We start from the raw sequence: 14,002 nt of genomic DNA on the forward strand, positions 1-14,002 counted from the left end.
GGGTGGTGCCTGGCTCGAGAAGGCCTTGCACGCTGGGGGAGACCGGGGTCCACTCGGGTCACCTTGGCCTGCAGTGTACGAGCCTTTACTTCTGGAAGTAGGAGGCTTATGACAGACGTGTGTGTAGGGAGAACAAACCGGTGGGCTCCAATTCTCTGGCTCAACGTGCGGGTTCCAGGATGGCCAGATCCTTTTTGGCTGAATTAAGACATTATTTACAACCCACAGTCTGCAGGGATTGCAAACTCGTGGCCCTTAGGTTGAATTTGGCCTGTAGAGATGTTTAACTTTCTAGCACAAGGTTTAAATATTTTTCATTTGATTCCAGTTGGCGACAGTCCCTTTCCCTCCCTGTTGTGTGCCTCCCATCCACTTCACTCATTTTCGTGAACTGCCTGACCTCTGAGGAATTTGAGTTTGCCAACCCCTTGCCAGCTACCAGCACCTGATATCCATTTTTAGATGCCCAAACCAGGTTCACCATCTGGCTTGTGAAGAGGTTTATTCCTCGTTCCCGGGTGCCAAGCCACACACCTGGTTTTCTGAGCTTGATTTTCTGCTCAGAGACCAGTATTCTCATCTGCAGAGGTCACTTTAAATGCATTCCAGGCACAAGCCCAGAAGTGACAACGGCAGATGCCAGCCCTGTGTCAGACCGAATTCCTGACTGTGAGTGCCTGTGTGAGCACACACAGCTCATGGGCTCCACCCTCAGGACAGGGACAGAGCCATTTCCCCAGTGCCCAGTATCTCCCAGGCATCCAGCACTTGCCTCCATTCATTTCACTTGAAACTGTCCTCAAGGATTCCTTATTAGCCCCAATTTATGGATGAGAGAATGGAGGCCAGAGAGGCAGAGTTACCTGCCCTAGGTCACATTGCTGGGAAGTGGCAAAGGCCACATCCAGACCCGAGCCTGACTCCGAAGCCCAGTTCCTTTGGAATTTTCCAAAAGGGACTTGCTCTGAGGAGAGACAAACAAAACCCACCAACAACAGGAAAATGTGGAGGCAGCAGAGTGTAGATAACAGATGCTTGCGCAATTTCATGGAGACTGCAAGTGAGATTGTGTGTGTGTGTGGGGGTGTTGAGTGTGCACACTAACATATGGATGCAGGTGTATCTCTGTTCACATGTGTACATGGAGGTTGCCCACACGTTGTGTGCATTTAGTCATTCGACAGTGTGTGTTGCTCACCTGCTCTGTTCTTAGAAGTAAGGGGCTGCAGGGAACAGCCCTGCAGGTCACTGCCCTGGCAGAACTCATGTCCATGGATCAGCAAATATATGGATCAAGATAATTTTGGGCTTTATGGAGAACATAAAACAGAGCAGGGCTTCCCTGGTGGTGCAGTGGTTGAGAGTCCGCCTGCCGATGCGGGGGAGGCGGGTTCGTGCCCTGGTCCTGGAGGATCCCACGTGCCGCGGAGCGGCTGGGCCCGTGGGCCATGGCCGCTGAGCCTGCGCGTCCAGAGCCTGTGCTCCGCAACGGGAGAGGCCACGGCGGTGAGAGGCCCGCGTACCGCAAAAAAAAAAAAACAAACAAAAAAACAGAGCAATGTGATAGAATGTGACACAGTAAGGGTGGTGACCAGCATTCAATTGCGTGGTCAGGTCAAGCGTCTAAGGAGGCGAGGTAGAGCTGAAACCTGAATGAAAAGGAAGTGGCCTGGGAAATTTGGGGAGGGCGAGCATCACAGCACAGGAAGAGCCCTGCTGCGTCTCTGTGGACACGGTGTGTGTGGTTAGCGAGGCCACGCCTGGCCAGGCCTCTGAGATCTGTGGGTCCAGCCCCACCCCACCTGGTTCACACCTTCCTTTCCTTAGCCTGCTTCTTTCCTTCACCTGGACATCTGCCTGCAACTCTGCCTGTTGAAATCCTTCCCTCTTCTGAGCTTCCCCTAGTTCTCTAACCAGAACTGACTCCTCCTTGTCACCCCCATCCTCTCAGCTGTGCACACGGAGACCCCCTCCTCACACATGTCAGCATTCTGTGGACCTTTGCCGGCTGGGTAACCTGAAACTGCCCTCTCTCCTGATGAAGGGATGGGGGCTGTCCCTGTGCCCCACCATTCACCCATCTCCCTCCCTGTCTTCCCAACCCCACCCTTAGTAATGTGGCTCCACAGCCTTCTCTGGAACTTTATTTTTGTTTTCTCCCTTCCCTATTTATAGCTCTCTCCCCTCCGAACCATCCCTGCATCCATCCTGTTGCCTAGAAACCAGCTCTGGGCTGAGGGTGGGGGAAGGCCAGGCCGAGCCCAGGCAGGGGGAAGGAAGACCTGTCACCCACTCCCCTTCTCGGTACTGCCCCCAGGTTCCCAGAAGCCCACCTGCCCTCTGCCCAGTACCCACAGGTGTTTTTTAAAGATAAAACAAAATGTGAACAACAGCCTTTTTTGTGAAGTCCTTCATGGCTTCTAAAGGGCATGATGCACATGATTGCACTCACGCCTCTCAACACCCTGCCCCACTGGAGGCCCAGGCCCATTTTTTCAGATGAGGAAACTAAGGCTTTGGAAAGCAAAGGTCCTCTGGGTCAAGACTTCTCAGTAGAAACTCCATGGCTCTGCACTTGTTAGCCATAGGACATTGGCCTGAAACATGGAAAAGAAGATTTAAAAGCATAAATGATTCCATAATCTGTTAGTTGTAGAAGGGTAAAGAGAAAAATTTTGTCATGATCCTGCCACACACCAAGCCACTAGGCAGGCCCCCTACCTTGCCACTCCCCCATGCCACTTCCAGTGCCCCAACCGTGGCCCCACCATGGCCCTGCCGTGCCCAACTGCAGCTTAACTCCAGCCCTAATGCTTACCTTCCACAGATTGGACCAAGAAGCCTAAGTTTGGTTCCTGGCTCTGTCACTTTGACTGTGTGACCTTAGATAGTTCATATAATCTCTTTGAGCTTCCGTTTCTTCAGCTCAAACGTAAGGATGATAATTTCCACTCCTAAGTATGCTATTAGCCCACTCGAGGACTAATAAGAGAATTAAATGCAATACTGATGAGAAAGTGCTTTGAAACTGTAGAATACTGTAACATGTGAGTGATCAATTAGAATAGTAAATATTGTTATTATTGTTGTTATTAGGGCCAAAAGGTGGGGCAGGGGAGCCAAAGTGGGCCCTGGGATCAGAGAGGGAGCCCCTTACCTGTGCCCAGGCAGAAGCGTCCACTTCCCTGGCAGAATGAGGGGCGTGGTCGGGGGCTGCCTGAGAGCACCTGCAGACCACTGAGGAGTAGAGGAGGGCACAGAGACCCTCCTGCTCAAGTGCCCATGCTCCCTGTCCCCATCCCTGACTGCCCCGCTCCCTGTCCGCTACCCAAGGCCCATCTCTGCCTTCAAAATAGGCTTTCTGGGCAGAGTGGGGGAGAGGGCTGCCAAGGAGCAGCTGGGCCATGATTCAGCCTGAGTCACCCATCCAAATGCCAGGGTGGCCCCCAGCTGGGCAGCAGCTGAGCCTACAGCTGCTGTGGGGAGGGGACCTTTGTGGGCAGCAGGCTGTGCTCATAGGTGCCTGGACGAGGGGCTCTCATGAATATCAGGGCAGTGCTATTGTGGGTCTGGGAGTGGTGCATATGAGGAGGTCAGGGTGAGGAAAATGACTCCATGGACATCAGTTACCTGCACTGACGGAGGAGGCAGGGTTTGTGTGTGTGTGTTTGTGTACACACGCACACCTGTGCACGCATGGCTGTTGCATGTATATCTGACTAAATGAAGAGGGGCTAATAGTGTGGGCAGGAGTTTGGCTGCCAGCTTTGTCACTTTCTGTGTAACCCTGGCAAGTTACTTAACCTCTATGAACTTTTGTTGCCTTATCTGTGAAATGGGAATAATAATAATATCAATCTCAGGTGGTTTTTCTTAAGGGTTAAATATAAAGAGATGACTGTAAAACACTTGGGCAGTCAGTAAATGGTACACCACCACCACCACCACCACCATCTAGGGGATACTGGGTTATGCCCTGCATGCATGAGGATGGATACATATCTGAGTGTATCCAGGGCTGTGTCCATACAAGCCTCAGGGGGTGAGGGGTCTGGGTGAGTGTTTCTTGAAGAAGCAGATGAATGTGTGTTGTGTGTGCACCTCTGAAGCAAAGAGAACTTTCCAGAAAGTTGGGTTTATATGGCATTGCCTGCCATGTGATCCTGCCCACCCTCCCACCTCTTTCTCCTTCTCTCCCTCCCTCTCTCTCTCCCCTTCTCTCTCTCTCTCCTCTCTGTCTCTCTCTCTCTCTCACACACACACACACACATACACACACCTTTCCTAGAAGCTGTGATTTACTGAAATTTGGCCTAGACCAGGACCGGTGTCCACGCAAGGGGTGAGGAACTGTGAATGCCACTGTACTGGAAATCTCAGACCTTCTCAAAGGCCTTTAGTCTCAAGCAAAGCTGGAATGGGGGCCAGATCCCAAAGGTGATGTGCCTGGATTTGAAAGCGGAACCATGTGTAGATATGAACATGAGATGTGCGTGTGTATTTGCATGTGTGTGGCGGTGGGGCTGGGGTGGCACTGGGGGGTGGCTGCTGTCTCTGCTCTGGTACAGTCTGCTTGTCTCCATGGTGCCTGTTGCCACACACGCTTGCTTTTCAGAAAGTCACTGGGATTGTTTATTCCACCCCCAGCCTGGGCGCCAGCCAAGGAGCTGCAGGCATTTGTTTATCTTCTGGTGTGTATGAGTGTATATGGCTTCACGGAGGCAGACCAACCAGAGATATGCACGCACACACACTCACACTGGTGCGGGCAGTCATGTTGGTTGTCACAGTATGAGCCTGAACCCGATGAGCCACGGTCCGGGCCCAGGCAGACTCGCTCCACGTGGGGACAAAGATGACCCTCAGCAGCTCCAGGCAGACACACCACCAATTTAGCACCCCCTAAGGCTCCAAGGAAGGGGGAGAGCCAGTTGCCCTGGCTGTGGTCCTTTGCTCTACTTCTACCCCTGGAACTAATCACTGCACAGTGATTGGCCAGGCCTGGGTCACTGCCCATCCCTAGAAATGGCAGTGGGTCCATCCCACTCCACCACATGGACTGGAGTGAGGACGCGGTTCCTCAAGGAAAATGGAGGTCCTGTGGTCAGACAAGGGTACACAGTGCTGGGCTTGCCATACCCTGGCATCCACCACAAGTGTTACACTATGCTTGGTCCCTGGGGATTTTTTTCTCCCTGCATCCTCCTCAGAGCTCCGAGAGCTAAGAATTACAAATGATGAAGTTGAGGCCTAGAGAGACCTCAGTCAAGGCCACACAGCTAGCAACTGCCAAAGTCAGAATGTGAACCCACGCTGCCTACCTCCGTGCCCTTTTTGAGCTCCTGCTCCGCCTTGGCAGGTGTTTTGTTTTGTTGTCTGAAAATTTTCATTTTTAAACGTGTTTTTTATCAACAAGTCACCGTGGAACAAGAGTGGTTGGAGTGTGGCAAAGGGCACCGATGGAAAAAGGCCCTGACTGTGCACATGTAGCAGACATGGCCAGAGCTCTGACTACATCCCCTCAGATGACCATACTATTTCTGTGCCCACCAGTAGGACTCCCAACAGCCAGTACCCGCATCATTATCGAAGAGCTGTCCTCGGGCTATGGAACCCACTTTGTCCACATGCACTGTGGGCTAGAAGTGCTTGGGAATTAACACACAGCCCCATGGGCTGGCTCTTCACCAATGTCTGCCAGATGCTGGGATATAAATACACCAGCTCCCTTGCCCTCAGCCAGGGGAATTCTGAGATGTGCATTTACCCCCTTTCCCAAGACTTCCTGCAGGATTAAGCCTCACTCACCCACTGTGGTAGCTGGCTTGATAACCACCTCTTATTGGATGCCTTCCCTTCCTGGGTCACCTTCCCACTCCCCTGCTGGTGTCCCTGCACCTCCCAAATAAACCATATTCCCTGAATCTTCATTTCAGGGTCTGTGAGCTGCCCCAGGGTGCTGGATCCCATCCTATCCTTCCACACTGAGCATCTGGGCCCAGGCGTTATGATCTCCTTTCTTGGCATCTCCCTTTCCCTCTCTACTGTCCCCCTCCCATCAGGACTTGAATGCCTCCAATGCCCCTGTAGAGATTATCAGATCCCCTTTCTCCCTCCAAGCCCAAACTTGAGAGTCATCTACTTGCCCTCTCCACCTCCTTGCTCCCATTAACTCATCAGTCCCTGCCCCACCCCACCCCAGTCTGGCTTCCACCCCCACCACTTCAGTAACCATGCTTTCATCAAATTTCCATTATCTTTTTTTCAAGTCCAGAGGACAACTCTCAGGCTGTATCTTGCCTTCCTGATGCAGTTTACCCTGACCTCCTTCTGGAATGTTCTCTCCCCTTGGCTTCTGAGACATCACACTCTCCTGGGTTTCTTCTGGTTTCTCAGACCACTTTTTCTCATTCTTCTTTTGCAGACTCCTTTTCCCTTAATGTTGATGTTCCTCAGGATGGGCCCTTGTCTCACCCTATTTTGGCCTATACTCTCCCCTCATGTACCAACACACCTCTCCTGACCTCCATCACCAGCTCCCTGGTCTGTCGCCAGGCCTCGCCACTTCAGAGCTCAGTTTTGGACTCGGATGTCTCAGTGTGGCTGTTTCACAAGTCCCTTCTTTCCCCAGGGTTCATCAGGTATCTGTCCTCCAACCATTTGGCTCCCCAAGGCAGAACCTCAGAGGGGCAGCAGAATCCTCTCTCCACTCACACTCACATCCACCCCATGATGTAGACATGTTGACTTTACCCCTAAATAGTTATCAGATATGGCCCCTCCTCTCCATCCCAATGGTTCAGGCATCATTACCTCTCACCTGGACAGCTGCTACGGCCTCCTCACTCATGCCCTGATCCTGCTCCCATCCGCACTTGCCCTGCCCCGGGGTGGGGATGTGGGGGGCTTTTTAGATCACAGCCACGTTCTTGCTACTTTTCATGTCTTGTGAACCTGCCCAAGCCTCGATGTCTTCATCTGTATCATGGAGCCGATGATGTTTACCTTGAAGGACTGTAGGGAAAGTAAAATGAAACGATGAGCGTAGAAAAGGGTTTGTAAACTGTGAAGCGAAGTGCCATTGTGGCAATGAATGAGCAATTTTCAGGGCCAGAGACGTGGGGAAGCCGCCCTTGCATGAGTGTTGTCCGTGGTGCTGAAAATTGGTTCTGTGCTCCCGTTATTGGCTTCCCTGGGATGCTGGCTAAAGACGTCATCCGTTAGATTTTTTTTTTTTTTCTTCTTCATTTGCCATCTAGATTTAAAAAAAAAAAAAAGAAATTTTTTTTTAACGATCACGGTGACTTATGGTTCACCAGGTAAGTGAGAGGAATAGAAAGTAAGGGTGAAGCTTGAAGTATCAGGAGTTAACTTCACTACTAACGCAGACAACTGATTTATCATCAGTATCTCAGTTTTCTTATCTGAAAAACGGGGATATAATACATTAATATTAACTTGCTTATAAGTGATTGGAAATTGAAATTAGATGAAACCGGAAAACAAAATTAAGGTAACGTTAGTTGTTAGGTTAACTTGCGGGCTTTACCATAAAAACACTGCCCCTAAATAAGCATTATATTAACGTTAGTTGTTACCATTTTTAGTAGGTGGTTTCACAGTACAAGCGAGAGGGCTTTATCACCTCTTGGCCATTACAGACATTTTTTCTTCTCTGGGAAGTCAAAGGGGAGGGGACAATTTCTCTGCTGAGAAAAGTTAAGGCAGGGTGGGCAGCAAGTCCTCCTGTCCTTGGCAATTCAGATTCAGCTGGAAGGCCCTTAACACCTACTTCAGGCTCCTTCATCCTTCCGAGACCACTTACTGTGAGGTGATTAATGTTAGTCCCACCTTACAGATCGGGAAATTGAGACTCGGAGAGGTGAAATGATTTGCTTGAGGGTACCCAGGAGGAGGAGAACCCGGCTTGCATAGACTAGAAGGTGGGCGGGCACCCCGGCTAGGGAGGCCGGTAGCGGGGAAATCGAAGGCGCTCCCCCGACCACGCAGGTCCCTCCACTCCCGGGAGCGTGGGTGGAGGCGAGACAAAGGGGGCGGAGGCGGGGCGAGGTGAGGGGGAGAAGGCCGGAAGTACGGCCAAGGCGGAGGCGGGAAATTCCGCGCAGGGGGAGCTCGGAGATCGCGCAGACCTGGGTCCCGCTCCAGGGGCCGAGTATCCGCGGACAAGCGGCTTCCCCTCTCTGGGCCCCAATTTCCTCCTCGGTGAAACAAGCAGACAGCGTTCACCGGGCTGGATTGAGTGAGACCTGACAGCGCGCCCCCCCCTCAACAGGGGCGAAGCAAATAGGCAGCCTCTCCACCCCTTAGTCTCCTGTCTGTGAAATGGGAACCAGGTCGAGGAGGGCGGGGAACCCAGGAGCCCAGCGGCCGTGGTGAGGGGCGGCAGGCGAGGGGCGCCCCTCCCTCCTTTGGGCCCCTGCTTCCCTGCGGGCACCGCCCCCTCCTGGGTTCTGAGGCCGCGAGTCGGCCAGTGCGCATGCCCGGGGCGGGGCGCGGGGCTGGAGCGCGTAGCCGGCGCGGAGGACGGCGTAGCGGAGTCCGCGGGTCCGCCCGCCAGCCCTGCCGGAGGCAGCCGAGGCAGCTTGGGCGGCGGCGGTGGCGGTAGCGGTGGCGGTGACGGGAGTCGGAGCGCAGCGCGCCGGGGAGACGGAACGGCGGCACAGCCGGGTAAGCGCCGCGCCTGCACCTGCTGCCCGCTCCAGGTGGGCGGTGTCGACCGCCTTCTTCGACTCGCGGCCGCCCCAGAGCCGCTGTCCAGGGTCCTGGAACCTCCTGGGTGGCGGGGTTTGGGCACCGTGCGCAGCGTGTGTCTGGCGTGCGCCCGGGTGAATATACGCGCGCGGCCGGGGCGGCGGGTGTCCATTTCCAGGTTCCACTCAGGGGCGGGGCGGGGGTGGGTCCGCAGTCCTGGCCGAGCACCCGAGGGGCCCTGCGGGCCAGCCCACCCTGTAAGACCCCGGCCCCGCTCCTGGCCTCGCCGCTGACTGCCGCTTTGTTTGGCGCGGTGGTGCGGGAGGGGACGCTTCCCGCCACCGCGGGGAGGGGTCCGCCCGCGTTGATTCATTTTCCCCCTGGAGCGAGCTCGGCGCTCGAGTGGTTCTATTGGCACCATGGAGCACATTCGCTGTCGCACGCTCAGTGTGGACTACACGCTGGGGCTCCATCACACACACTGTCACACACTCACCGCTCGAGGCCACAGGTCTACACCCACTGTGTCCCTTGATCATTCCATCAGACTCATACACATGGTCACCTGTGCACCCACCCCGTACACCTTTGGTACACACCCAGGCATAGCTACACACTCACACCAGCCATTGCCTATCACAGCACACTCAGCAATACTCCCCGATCACAAAGCACTCGCAGCCATCCTGCTCTGGCCTGCTTGCGCCTATTCACGTCATGGTATCCCTCATGTACCCCCGGACCCCGGAGCAGGCGTGTCACACACTCCGTCACACACTTTTAGCTTGCTCTCCACACACACACACCCACTCCTGCATGTCTAGTCTTGCTCTCCTGTGGATAGACGGACGGATGGTCTGGAGGCCATTTCTGGAAGGAAGACTGGTTATCACCCTTTGCTAGACTCCATCTCCCCTCCAGCCCCAGGGAGGAAGCTTTGCTGCTCTGAGGGTTGTAGGAGACAAGCGGATGAGAGAGTGAAGTACAGCACACCAGGATTGTAACACACACACACACTCTTTCTCACACACCTGCTGAAGTACCACAAGGCTTTGTCAGTCTTATCACCATGGGAGGAGGTGTTTGCAGGTGCCTGGCGCCCTGGCTCCAATTAGGGAAGAAATCCTGAAGGGAAAATAACTGGCTGGTCAGGTCTCTGGGCCTGAGTGAGCATTCACAGGGGCTTCTCTGCCTGGGGGCAGGGCACAATCACTTGTGCACATACCCAGGCCATCCCTCCAATGAGTGAGGCTCTGAGGCCATGTGGCCACACATGTGCATACCCACAGGGTCCAAGTGGCCACCATGAGACACAGGGCATTCTGCACATGTGCACACCAAGTTATTGAGCAGAAGGTAGGAGCCAGGCCCTGGCTCCCCAGGCTGGCCTAAGCTGGTGCAGATGTCCACAAGCCACCTAGGTGCTCTCCTGCATGCTGGGTGAGCCAGCCCATACAACCGGGGGTCATTTCAATCTTTTACCTCAACCGGGCGGGAGAAGTGCGCAGGCTTATCTGCTCATAGGGTGTTCCCAAAGGCGGGTTCCCGCACGGAGGACACTCTTGCTTCCTTTCCTAGACGTTCCCTCACACTGTTGCCTGTTAGGTCCAGGGGATTGGGAGGACCCTTGGCATGACCCTGAAGAGCAGAAAGGGGTCTTAAGAGCCAAGCATCAGTGTCCAGGATCTCAGCTGATATGAGTGGGAAGAACCAGGCTTTGGATTCAGACAAAACAGGCTTTGAATTAGAGCCCCCCATCCCAGCTGTGTGCCCTTGGTCAAGTCTTTTCTCCCTCTGACCTCAGTGTCATCTGTGAAATGGGATGATAATGCCCCCCTCGTGAGATTGTTGTGGAGTCCAGGTGCTAAAATGAGCCTGAGAATGCTGCGTCCAGGGCTGAGCGCACAGTGGGAGAGTGATGGGGCTGGGTTCCAGTGGGAGATGGGAGGTGAGGAGGTAGGGCCCCAGGCCTGAGTTGCCTTTTGGAGAAGAGGCTGGCTGATACCGAGGCTTCTTTGAGAACGAGGAAAAGTCTAGCAGAACTGTGAGCAGCAGAGCCTCTGGGAATGGTATCTTGGCAGATCTTAAACCCAGGGCTCAGCCAGCTCTACTAAATATAGCTACATCCTCTCCCCCATTTCACAGATTGGGAAATGGAGGTTCAGGGTGTGGAAAAACTCACCCAAAGTCATGTAGGAAGTCAATGACTAAGCTGGGGCTTGACCCCACATCTTTCTAACTCCCTGGCCAGGCTCTCTGTCCCAATCCGGGACCTTATCCCGTATCAGAGAATTGTGAGCTGAGAACTAAGAAGCCGGCCTCTTCCAGGAGGACTTTTGGAAGGGGTATGTTACCAGCTGGGCCATGCCTGCCTCTTGGAACCTCAGTTTCCTTCTCTGGAAAATAAGAACACAACATCTGCCTGGAAAGTGTATGGGATCTGCACATAATAAGCATAGTAAGGGCTTGAGGTCACCTCCCACCTTTCTTGGCATCTAGGTCAAGGGTCAAAACTCAGGTGACTACCGGCCAGGTGGGCAGCATGCATGAAGGGCTGCTATAAGAAGAATGATGGTGCAAATCAGTGATCAGTGGCAGCGGGCAGTCAACCTCAGTGTCCAGGACACCACTGGGAGGGGTAGAGATGGTGGCTAATTGGAGAGTGTACCCCCAACTAAGGAAGTAGCCACTGCTTGGCTCCAGCTGACTGCTGCCATGCAGGAAGCATGCTCAGATTGCCAAGTTTTAGTTTTCCAAGAGAAGCTAGAAATCTGATTTTTACATGAAACCTTCTAATTTTTAAATGTTGATGACTAAATTCCTTAAAAAAATTTTTTAAGCACTCTGAGTTAAGCATGTCTAAGGGTGAGGTTTTGCCAGTTTGTGCCTGTGCTGCTGGCCCTCCCTCCCCTGCCCCCTCCTGGGACCACAGCTGGGCTCTGACAGGCTGAGTAGATAAAAACAGGCCTTGCATGTACACAGCCCAGACCTAAAGTAGCAGAGACGTGCACACCCCTCATCTTTAATTCTCCCTGCAGCCCTGTGGGAGCAGGGGGTAGGTTTGTTAGGGTCCCCAGTGAGGAGATGGGACTGGCCTGAGGTCACAGAGCTGGTAAATCAGGGAGCTGTCCCAACTTACTACCCATGCCTCACCCAGGGGTAGGGAGCCTGTTGGAGGGGCTGGTGTGAGAGGACCCCAGGGCTGAGCTACCAGGGGTGAAAGGAAGGGTGGTGAAGACTCAGAGCACACCTCCTATAGCCCTTAGTGACTCCTTCCAGTTCCAGCCCAAGCTCCCCATACACCTGCCATTTTTATGCTGATGAAAACCAGATCCGAAGAATTGCAGCAGACCTCTCCTGTGTTTCAAACCTGTCTCCCAGCAGCCTCCTGGCTATCTCCCCTATAAGTCCCCCAGGTACCCCAGTTCAACTTCCCATAACCCAGTCCCGCACCATCCTCTGCAAACTGCCCCTCCCCCCATGCCCCCATTTTGGTGATAACCCTTATCCCCCCAAGTCTCATATGCCCAAAGCTTGGGGGACCCAGTCGTGAACAATACCAGCTGAGTCCCCATCCAGGGACCTGAGAGCTAGGCGGGGACCCAGAGGTGTAAAGGGCTACAAGCAGAATGACAAGAGTCTGGTTAGGGGCAGAACAAGAGGCCACAGGGACCCTGAGGAAGCTGGTAGGCAAAGAAGGCTCACTGGAGGAGGAGGCATTTAAACTGAGGACTGAAGGTTTAATAAAAGCCAAGCGGGAAGGTGTGTAGAGGCCAAGATTGGAAAGAATGTGAACCCATGGTTGAACCCAAAGAGGTTTCGTGTGTGTGTGTGTGTGTGTGTGTGTCTGTGTGTGTGTGTGTGTGTGTGTGTGTGTGTGTACACATGCTTTGGGGGATGGAGTGCATAATGAAAGATAAAGCCCAGCAGGTGAGTAAATACACAGGGGCTTAGAAGCACATTGAAGAGTTGGAACTTGACCCTATAAGTAACAGGGAGTCATTAAAAGTTTTTTTTTTTTCCTGTTTTTAAAAAAATATGTGCACACAACCAAAATTCAAGTGTCGCAAAGGGGCATTCAAAAAAAATCCCTTCCACCTCCAGATCCCTGGTCTCGCTTCAAAGGCAATCACTGCTAAAAGTTTCATGGGTTTCCTTCCAGAAATTTTCTCTTTATAAATAAACCTACAGATGTGTATTTGTCCTTGTCCTTGCCTACCCGCATGGGATCCCACTAGCCATGCTATCCTCTGGCTTTTTTTCACTTAATTTATCTTGGGCATCTTTCCTCATCACTCCACACATTCTAACAGCTGTGGGGGAGGGGAGGTCCTCTGTGCTTGTCCCACATTTTACAAACCCACTTCCTGGTTTTCTTCTCATCACCAGCCATGTTCTCAATGCACCATTTGTCTGTCTTCAAGACCACCCCAGAGGTGGGCTTGCTGGCCCAAATGCTGTATGCATTGTAAACTGATATGAATTGATAAATGTCCTTCCAAAAACATTACAACCAATTTACTTCCCCTGAAAAAGCAAGGAGGGTTTTGAGCCAAGGAGTGGCATGGTTGGACTAACATCATAGACAGGTCATTCAGTCATTCATTTAACGAATATTTATTGGGAGCCACTTGCTTACTATGTGCCAGTCATTGTTCTCAACCCTGAGACCACATCAGTAAACACAGCAAAGTCCCCACACTTCTGGAGACGACATTCTGATGGTAGAGACAAATCACGAGCAATAAACAAACATATGCAATATGGTGGCTGGAGACAGGTACCATGAAGAAAAACTGATCGGGGCAAGGAGGATGGAAAGCGTCAGCCAGTGTTGTGAAGGAGGCTATTTTACACAGGTTGGGTCAGGGAAAGCTTCAGGGAGATGCAGATGTTGGGAAGGAAAACATTTCAGGCAGAGGAGACAGCGAGTGCAAAGGCCCCAAGGCAGTGGGTTCAAGGATCAGCGGGGCAGCCAGGGTGACTGAAGCAGGGTAATCACAGGAGAGCAGTAGGAGACAAGGCCAAGAGCGGTGACGGGGCCAGAAAATGCAGGAACTTGTGGGCTATGGTAAGGAGTTTACTTCTACATTGTATGAGATGGCGAGACATTGCATGGTTCTGGGCAAAGGAGGGACATGATCTACCTTGAGTTTTACTAAGATCCCTCTGATTCCTGTGTTGAGAAAAAACTATATGGGGTGAAGGAAAAAGCAAGGATAATCCAGGTGGGAGAAAGTGCAGGTTTGGCTCAGGGTAGTGGCCAAATTCTCGATATATTTTGAAGGTA

The sequence above is a fragment of the Delphinus delphis genome, chromosome 3 (assembly GCF_949987515.2).
Source record: "Delphinus delphis chromosome 3, mDelDel1.2, whole genome shotgun sequence".
Taxonomy (NCBI): Eukaryota; Metazoa; Chordata; class Mammalia; order Artiodactyla; family Delphinidae; genus Delphinus; species Delphinus delphis.